The following is a 10,854-nucleotide window of genomic DNA, read 5'->3' as shown; positions in this document are numbered from 1 at the left end:
GGGAAAAAAAGTCAAATTTGACAGAAAATAATAATTACTACCAGCGTAGATCTCATTATTGGCTTAGCCATCAAATATGTTTGATTCTCACTCTATGTATGCACAGTGTTTGAGAAATGGCAGAAAAGATAGGAGGAGTTTCAGCATAAATGTTTCAGAGACCAAGCTTTGTATGCTCTGAGCCCTATGCTTTCAATTTTCTAAAACTTGTCTCTTTACTGTGAGAAAGTTTCTTTTGTGCCAGCCTGCATTCCTTGTAATTTAGTGGCGAATGCCCTTATGTGTCTTTCTACATTTGAACACCTTTCTTCACTTCCCATAAACTTGATATATCTTGTTTAGGGTATGCTATTTGGACTGAAATCATTCTGTTATCAATCTTTATCATCCATACATTATTGCAAATATATCTTGACAGCTGCCTGACATGGAAATTTTCTCATGGAAATGATTTGTAAAAAATCTCAATCTGTCATGTCGATGTCAAGAAAACAGTTGGCTGACTAAATTTTTGACTATTCCTCCAGATGTTAATATTAGTCAACTATGGCTGTGTGTGTGTACATCCATGTGCCATTTTCTGTATTTATATATTTAGATGCTTTCTTTGAATATACACAGATCTCTCTGATTGTTATCTACAGATTAAATTAAAATCACTACTAATAGTGCCATCTTGTGTCTGAAATTAAAAATTAAGAGACTAAGTGGATGATAGAATTTTAAAGTGTTTTTATTAATTAAATTTGTTTTAGATAATTTTACACGTGTAATCAGTATCAAAAATTGATACTTACGATTTTTACCTCCTACTGTTTTCTATTTTCTTACCTTACCTGTCCTCAGTTTAAGATAAAAAATAAAATATTATAAAAAACCTACAAACTTTTCCTCTCAAAATCAAGCGAGTGAGGGCTGATAGCCGAGGTTCCATTGAGGGATGCCTATTTGCCCAGCTTTGCCTGAAATGGACAGCTGGACTCCTTATGATAACTACCCAGTGGTTTTCCTGTCTGCCTATGAAAACCCTCCAGTATGGATGGATTCCTACTCAGGAGAGAGTGTATCACAGACTACAATGATTTGACCCAGTTTCTGCCCTGTATTGTCACAATAAAGAAGCTTCCTGGTGCTCAGTTGTGTTTAACAACCAAGAAGGATGCCTTCCAGCTAGGCATCTTTATCTCCAAGGTGATTCCAAACTGATACACATCGAGGAGGATTTCAAGAAGGGGACCAAGATCTAGCTGTGAATGATATGGATTTCCAAAAAATCGAGCCCAGCAAAGCTGTGGAAATTGCGAAGACAGCCCAAGAAAACAGCATTTATATGCACGTCTCTCCTTACAATCGTCATCGCTAAAAAGAGTATATTGTGCACTAAATGCTTACAGCCCATTGCCCTCCATGTGGAATCTGCCAGGGCAAGCTGGCTTGACTTCTAAAAAGGTGGGGAGGTCAGGAAATTCTTCTCTCCACACTCTCCTGGGTTAGTTGATGGACAGAATGGGGAGACAGCTGACTGGCTGTATTATATATAAACTGTACTGTACTGAGAGTTCCCTAGTTTGCTAAGTGAGTTTCATTCTGAAAAAGGAGAAAGATAACGATGTCTAGATTTTTGTAGCCTGTTCGTAGAGATAAGTAGAAGAAGAAAAGAATTCGGGGATCTTCTCTCTGACATGCCTGGTCATGCCATCCACTCCTTGTACACATAACTTGAAGTCCCATACACTTGGGATTCTTTGGGGAGACACTGTTTTTGTCTTTTCTTCCTCATCCCACCACCCCTCACCCGAGTAAAAACACAATACTGATTTTTTTAAATGAAGCATGTGAGAGTTTAGGAAGGTCATGATTAATTAATTAATTATTAATTGCTTATTTGTTTATTTGATGCAACTCAGTCTAGAGGATCTATCAGCTGGTACTAAAATGTAAAATTCATTTCTTTCAACTTGATTCTTTTAAAAAGACATTACATTCTCTAGAGAGTTCACTTCTGATGATGAAAGCAATATAATCAGCTTCAGTTTTCGTTTAAAACAAAATATGAACATAATGTAGCTTTTACTATTTATGTCATTGCCACAGTTAAATATACAGTGGTATATTTAAAGACCTCAGAACACACCTAGCTAATGAACAAATGTAGCAATATTGTAGGTTTCTACTTTTAGTAAGTATCAGAGAATATTAGCTTAAATGACACATTCAAAATATTATTAGTACACTAATGTAAGTCACTCAAAATACCTTCCCCTAAATGTTTAGATTTATGATACATTTAAGGCATAAATCCACATTTGTCTTCTAAATTGCTTGTTCCGTAATTTTCAGTACTGAGTGGAGTTCTAACACTGAGCTACATTCTCAGCCCTGGAAAATACATTTAATTATCTCTATCCTGAGGATCCATAACAATACTCTGGTCAACATTTAACATTATGGTTAACCCAAACAACACTTAAGTGAGCCACGTTTTTCTGGTGATAAGGAAATGACAAACCTCTAAAATGGTGGAGATGGTAGTAAGGAAGTAAGTGCTTCCTGGGAACTGGTGGCATACCAGGAACATCGTCAATGCTCTTACTCTGTGGTTTCACTTAGAAAAGATTATTGCATAGTTTCTCCATTGAATGTGCTAATCTAGCATTGCTTCCAAATTCTATCGCATCTCTCTCCTTTGCTGGCCCTTCATGTAAGCTTCTGTTAACAGAACAAAAGACTTCCTCACTATATACACTTTTAGATTTCAGATTAAGGCATTAATCAGATTCGAAGTTTTGTTGTGTTACTAGAAACATGTGATTTGTCTCTTAGTAAAAGTGCTCTGTTTTCCAGTCATTACTTCTGAACAGTATCAAGTGAAGAAAATAGATTTTTTTCCCTGAAGTTTAAGATATAGAGATTTTGAAGACACTTAGATGTCTGATAGAAAATATCCCAGTGCAGTAATGGCATGCCAGAAACTAAGAACCCTTTTCTAGTTTATTCTATTGTGGGCATACAGCCTCTCAATCAAAAGGTAAAAAAAGGCAAGCAATACCCCAGTATGAGATTTCAAATTTGTAACACCAGATTTTATAGCTATGGAGATGGATGCAGGAGGGTTGGCAGTTCAATGGAAGTCTGAGATCAATAGACAGACCCTATCTCATCTCAGGACACACACACACACACACACACACACACACACACACACACACACACACACACACACACACACACAGAGAGAGAGAGAGAGAGAGAGACAGAGAGAGACAGAGAGAGACAGAGAGAGACAGAGAGACAGACAGAGAGACTCAGAGGGACAGAGAAACACAGAAAGAGAATAAGACAAAAGGACAAAAGGACAGAAGATAACAGAGAAGAGTGTCTTGACCCTTCACAAAAATTGCTGGAAGCCAAGAAGAGAAAAAAAAATTGAGATATTGAACTCATAGGAAACAGATAAAACATGAAATAGTAACCAAATCAAAAGACAAAGGAATGGAAAAGAAATCACCCCAAAGCAACAAGTTAAAAAAATACAAGATACAAGAGCACAGGCCTTTGATCTCAGCATCCCTGAGAGAGCCAGGTGGATCCGCTGGGTTGTAGAGCGGCCTGGTCTACAGGTAGAGTTCCAAGCTAGCTAGAACTATATTGCAAAATCATCTCAACAAAAATGCAATAAATTGTTTTATTTTTGTTAACCGAGTGTTTGTATATAAGACAAATGTATCGACCTTCAATAAGGAACAAAAGAAAGAAAATTTAGATAGTTTAATTTATCATCATCTTCCTGATCATTCATATGTAGTTTTCGGGTAAGAATTTTATGAGTTTTAGAGTAATGTTCTTAAAGTTCCAAATTTCTCATAGAAACTTCTAGGATATCATTTAAAGTAAACCACAATTTAGTGTTTATAACAAAATATATGACCTAAAAACTGTGCTATCTTCTGTGGTAAAGAAGAAACTAAAGGCCATGTCAAGAAGCAGAGAATAGTCTAATGTAATCGCGGTTCTGTTAATTAAATCCCAACATTTATGAAATATTAAGAGAAGAATTTATTTACTGACCTGAAAGGGAAATGAGAAACCTGTACACTGAAAGGAACTAAAATATTTGCTGCAGCTTAGAGACTTGATACATTGATGCATTTAAAAATCAGGACAGAATCAACTTTTAAAATTTTGAAAAATCCAGTTTTCAGAAATTTAAAGTAGATTTAAGAAAACATTCTTAGATTTCCAGTGGTAACGTGTAAGCTAGGGTAGCCAGCACCTACATAGGCATTGGTGTCATTTGTATGAGCTAAGCCATATGTGCCTAGCCACTTGTAGAGACACAAACTTAATAGTAACACTTCATATTTTTATAAAATACAAAGTAGATGATAAATTAGAGGATGCCCCAACATATAAAAAGACACGTGCTCCACTATGTTCATCGCAGCCTTATTTATAATAGCCAGAAGCTGGAAAGAACCCAGATGCCCTTCAACAGAGGAATGGATACAGAAAATGTGGTACATCTACACAATGGAATATTACTCAGCTATCAAAAACAATGACTTTATGAAATTCGAGGCAAATGGTTGAACTGGAAAATATCATCCTGAGTGAGCTAACCTAATCACAGAAAGACATACATGGTATGTACTCATTGATAAGTGGCTATTAGCCCAAATGCTTGAGTTACCCTAGATGCCTAGAACAAATGAAACTCAAGACGGATGATCAAAAATGTGAGTGCAGATCGCTCATGAGAGACACAGCCAGAATACAGCAAATACAGAGGCGATGCCAGCAGGAAACCACTGAACTGAGAACGGGACCCTGTTGAAGGAATCAGAGAAAGAACTGGAAGAGCTTGAAGGAGCTCGAGACCCCATATGTACAGCAATGCCAACCAACCAGAGCTTCCAGGGACTAAGCCACTACCCAAAGACTATACATGGACTGACCCTGGACTCTGACCTCGTAGGGTTGCAATGAATATCCTAGTAAGAGCACCAGTGGAAGGGGGAAGCCCTGGGTCCTGCTAAGACTGAACCCCTAGTGAACTAGACTGTTGGGGAGAGGGCAGCAATGGGGGAGGGTTGGGGGAAACACCCATAAGGAAGGAAGGGGAGGGGGGGGATGTTGCCGAAACCGGAAAGGGAATAACATTCAAATGTATATAAGAAATACTCAAGTTAATAATAAAAAAAAAAAAAAAAAAAAAAAAATTAGAGGATGCCTCCAACCAATTTGAAAGTGCTGCCTTCCAGTTGTAGACCTGGGTTATGGATATTTATGGATCCATTTTAATTGGACTAACACATAGATAATAGTGCCAATATGATCTACACACAAGGAGTAGTGGTAGTAAAACTTTAATTCCCATGACATATTTGTCTCAAGGGAACAAAATATAGCACTTATGCTTCATGCTTAGTGCAAGTGACTGTAACCTTTGACCAGTGATGGTGCTCTAATGGGACTATGTAGGTCTAAGATTTCCATCTCCGATAACCAAGTATCTTTGAAACTTGACCCATATGATTTATTATACTAACTAATTGAAATAACCTGCAAAGCTATCACTTAAGTTTCTTTGTTATGTACCCAGTACATTTTTAACGTCCATAAATCTTAGAGAAAAATGTTCATAGTCAACTTGTGTAAATTTCTTCCATTAACACATTCACAAGGTTTAGTTAAATCATCCGACTTTTAATATATATTTACTGCAAGTAAATTTAGTAGTAGCTTCTTTTGAGCCTCTACAGCATGAGAAGTTGACAATTGGGTAAAATAAATACTGATTGATGTGGCCTGGTAGCACTCCAACAAGGGCATACATAGAACTTTAGACACTCTAGAGTCTCGCCACTCTATTTTCAGAATTCAAAAACCTAATTTTTTGGCTTATATCATTAACTACTATTTTCTTTTGAAAAATAATTTTTATATGTTATCTGAAGCATTCTTTATCCTTTAAATTTTTGTAGCAAATTTTTGGAAGAGGACATTATGGAGCTTTGTCTGAAAGTTATTTCCATTTTCAGTTAATTCTTAACCTATACTCAAATAAATGAGAGGAGAATTTTGACCATATGATTTTAGCTGAGACTTCCTGGTACTATGAAATAAGGTATATTTCAGTCTCATTTATAGGGAATTAATGATATTTATCAGAATGATATTTAAATATTAGTTTATACGTTGCAAGCTTTCCAAACCTAATTGAGGGTTTTTGATTCAGATTAACTGTGCTCATCAAGCACATGAAGAAAGGGAGTAGGCGCAGCCCAGAGACTCAAATGCAGTATTTCAGAATGAGTCTTGTCCCACTGAGTTCATCAGAAAACTTTCCCCATCATCCTCATGGCCCATTCTCCCCAGGTACCTTCTGTAGAGAAATGTCTTCACTCCTTCACCTGTGATGATTACTCTTCATCAACAACTTAATTAGATGAAAGGATACCTAGGGCATTAAGAAGGACCTTCATTGTTTACATCTGTGAGGCTCTTCCAAGAGAGAGTTAAGTAAGGGGAGAATCTAGGAAGCATCATTGCATTTGTCTAGGGCTCTGGATTGAGTAAGAAGGACAATGCTAAGCACAGATGTTCATCTACCTCAGTTTCCTGACTATGTATGTGATATGAGGAATCTTCATGTTCTGCCATCAGCATGGATGAAATGCTTCAAACATTGAGTTAAAATAACCTGTTGTCTTCCATAAAGCACGTCTTGTTGAATATTTGGTTATAGCAACAGGAAACAACACAGAAAATTAAGACAAGAAATGTGGTTATTGCTGTGACAAATGTGATTTTATTCTACTTCAGCTTTCTAAACAACTTTGTAGAAGAAACGTAGAAGAGTTTGGAGTTTCATGCAGTAAATTCCCTAGAACACTGTAAACAGAGCCTAATGGATCATCAATTATGAGTTCAGAGGTCCCGAATTTCAGTAGAGATGCAGGCCAGAAGACATCACTCAAGCTTTTAAGAGGTAAACAAGGATTCAATTGTTCAATGGGTTAAAATGCCAATCATGTTACAATCTGGCAAAGACACTGGGTATGTTCTGCTTATGTCCAGAGAGCAGGACTTAATTAAAAATGTGAGTGGTGTTTAATTTGCATGAAAATTCAAGAAAGGAAAATGTTCAGTGTATGGTATGGTCTCTGCTCACTGCTCTAATCCAGCTTTACAGCAAGAGACCAGCAATGAAGCAGAAAGTATGGAAAATGTACAGGGAATTAAGAAAAGGAAAGGGGCCAAGATGAAAGTTGCTGGGAGTGTGGGAGCCAACAGAACAGCTTCAGTTGCTAATGAGATCAGCAAAATTAACAAGAAGCCACTTAGCACTGGGGTTTCAGGAAAGGTGGCTTGAGGGCCTTGGGTTTAACCTTTCTATATGAAGCATGAGTGTGATAATATCAAAAAACTGGATACAAGAGAAAGTGTGACTTCATTAGAAAGGAAGGGTAATTAAATGCATGTGATTATATATGAATATAAAAGCAACTACTGGGAAATGAGAAAAGAGTGAAAATAATTTATGACTACTTAAAAACACTTTAGAATATTAACTCCAAACACTCATCAAAGAGTGTAAATATATCTAAAATGTTTAATGAGCATCTACTCTGAACCATCTAATGAATGAGTCATTAATACTGTGAAGGTAAATAACACATATCACATTCAATAAGTTTAGGATTTTATGGAAGTTAAACTTAATAACTTCTCCATTGTGACAGGTTCCAAATAAAGATAAATTGAAATCTCATTAAATGTATAAGATGACAATGAATATGTTGTTAGTATATAATGGTTACCTCTATGGATTTTGTTAGTAGAAAAAAATGTATTATTATGTGATTAAAAATGGTTTGGAGGGTTGGGGATTTAGCTCAGTGGTAGAGCGCTTGCCTAGCAAGCGCAAGGCCCTGGGTTCGGTCCCCAACTCCAAAAAAAAAAAAAAAAGAAAAAAAATGGTTTGGAAATAAATGACTAAAACTAATTTATGAGAGGCTGGAAAATGACTCTAGGCACAAAAGCACTTGCTGTGAAAGCATGCCATCAAGTGTCTAGGTCCCCAACCCAATCCTCAGCACTATTCAGGGTGAAAACAGGAAGAACCCTGGGTCTTGTTGACAACCAGACTATCTCTATGCCCAGTGTCCTGTGATAGACTTTGTATCAATAGACTAAGGAGGAAAGTGACAAATCTTGATACCTCAAGTCTTCTGGTCCCCCAATCATACATAATTAGGGCTTCATACACAAATGTGTTTAGAAACCTAACATAAACAGACACACATAGACCCAAAATAGTAATTCATGAAATATAATTCTTCATGAATATTTTAGCAATACCTAAATTTATGATGCAATATTATTTATTCAACCTTAAGTTTTCTACACATTACCAGGGTAATATTATATACCATCATAACTGCATAGCATAATGAAACTAAGTGGAATTTTCCCACTATACAATCAAGAAAACACTGATATCAAATTGAAGCATTTTGCATAATCCAATTGCAATATCTAATTAGGAAATCCAATTACAAAAAAAGGCCTGAATTAGCTAGTTATACCTCTAGACAAGAAAAGATGAACATGTCAAGCAGAGTTCGGAATAGGCCATTCTCAGACTTCCAAGGAACTTAGAACTCTGATACTGGAGAATGAATGCTACTGTGGTGTATGCAAAAGGTTTCTAATCCACGGCGACATAGAGCAAACCATGGGCGTTGGTCTCTGTATCACAACCGTGCAGTGTGTTCATGAGAAAATCCTCAGAATCTATTACTTTAAACTATTAGAATATTATTTAGACTATTTAGAATATTTTATATGTAACTGATTATTTCATATATATATATACATATATGTATATATATATATATAAAATCTTACATATAAATACTGATTACTCTACTTTTCTGATACCACCAAGGGAAAGAAATCATGAAAAGATCGAGGAATAAAAGTGATATAGACAAAGATGCACAGGTAGCAATATACTCTGTATATTTAGACTAGTGCATCATCTGATAAAATGACTGAGACTAACATAATCTGATCAGAACAGAGGTAAGCATTATAGTTCACTAATGACAGGCTATCACTTTTATTCAAGGATTCTTCTTCCTATTTCCTATAAGTACCTTTCTATATCCTAGTGAATATGAGTCAGATTTTCTAATCTCTTTCTTCCAGTGCATATTCTAATGGCTCTGAAAATTCCATCTCATTGCTTCTGCAGCCCCAGATTCAATTAAGGAAAGAACCTGAGGTTGACTAAAGTTTAATGTGTTAACCAATTTTTTTTTCTGAAAACATTGGTACTTACAGGTATGTCTAAAACACCAGTTTTATTCCTGTTATCTATGAACTGTCTTCCAGGTGTATTACTCATGTCACCTGAAGAGATGACTTTCATAAACTCCGCAGTCTAGAGAATTCTCATGGAAATGAATGCCTAGTGTATTAAGTTCTGAGAAGCAGGGATCAACATATGAATTGGTCCATAATGAGACTCTCTTTAACCAAGCACCTCTTGGAAAAAATGATTTCATTGTTTTTCTTTTGCTTTCCTTTTTTTAATCATGGCTTTTTAGAAAGTTATTGATTGAAGGAATTTTTGGATTATTTGGAATATCAAAGAATATTTTGATAGTTGGTATAAATAAACAAAATTTACCTTTTACATTATTTTCTGCTTGGGATATTTCCTTCAGGAGAACACACACAAACACACACACACACACACACACACACACACACACACACACACACACACACACACACTGGACTACTCCATTGTGATGAGTTTCATCATCTAAGGTACACAGAGAAAGGATAGGTAGGTTAGGTCAAAGATTGCAATGTAGACAAATTGTGTTCATTAAAGCATCTTAATGTGTATAAGAGTGACGAACTGAGTAAATATTTGTTGAAAAATAATTTAATTCAAAAGTTGAGCAATCATCTCTTGGTTCCATGAGAAAGGTCACTGAGAAGTGCTTTCTCACATTCCTATGGGTAAGTGGTAAAGCAAATGTCACATGGTGTCACCTGGATCGGTGTTCTTAAACAGTACATGTGAAACTTTGCGTCTTGCCATTTCACCGTGATCTTTAGCATTTACCAATTCTCACACAATTCTTAGAGTACTTTACCAAATCGCACAAGTGGCTAGCTTCCCATTTTCTTTCTGAAAATTTCTATGATTTCTAGATACTTAATTTTCTTGATTTATAGTTTTTCCTTTCTCTATTATTAGTGGTTGATCCAAATTATTTTTCTGAAAATCCTTTTAATTGCAATATCTTGTTTATTTAAAAGTCTGTTTTTTAATTACTGACTTAAGAAACTACCTTTGCTGTAAATATTTCTACCTCATTTTTGGCTTATGTTTTGTTTTGTTGATGATTTGAGTAACTCTATGATTTTCAGTAATTGATATTTTGTACACAAGGTGAACACATATTGACATTTCCCTTTTAGATTTCTTAATCATGAGTAATTTTTCATATCAAACTTAAAATGAGGCTCATATGAGGAAGAAACATGGACATAAACTAGTAGACTAATATATAAAGTGATTTTGGGGATGTTTTCCAGTTAAATTTATAAATCTTGACATAAGTGGATTAGTTATGCCAAGCCATTAGATTTAATAATGTTTTTATCTTTCCATCTGTCCTATTTATTTCTGGATTTCTTCATTATTAATTGTCACCTCTGAAAATCTGTGAAACACAGATAAAATAATCTCTCATTACTTGATGACATTTGTGTATATGTGATATATATATATATATATATATATAATTTGCTTTCCTTCAGTGTAAG

The 10,854-nt window shown here is 35.5% G+C and overlaps 1 pseudogene; it reads left to right on the top strand.

Annotated features, from left to right (window-relative positions):
- Positions 1–967: 967 nt before the first annotated feature.
- LOC116893946 lies at positions 968–1,384 on the top strand (annotated as a pseudogene).
- The last annotated feature ends 9,470 nt before the right edge of the window (positions 1,385–10,854 follow it).

Source organism: Rattus rattus, chromosome 2, assembly GCF_011064425.1.
Source record: "Rattus rattus isolate New Zealand chromosome 2, Rrattus_CSIRO_v1, whole genome shotgun sequence".
NCBI lineage: Eukaryota > Metazoa > Chordata > Mammalia > Rodentia > Muridae > Rattus > Rattus rattus.
This window is presented reverse-complemented; position numbering and strand designations above follow the sequence as displayed.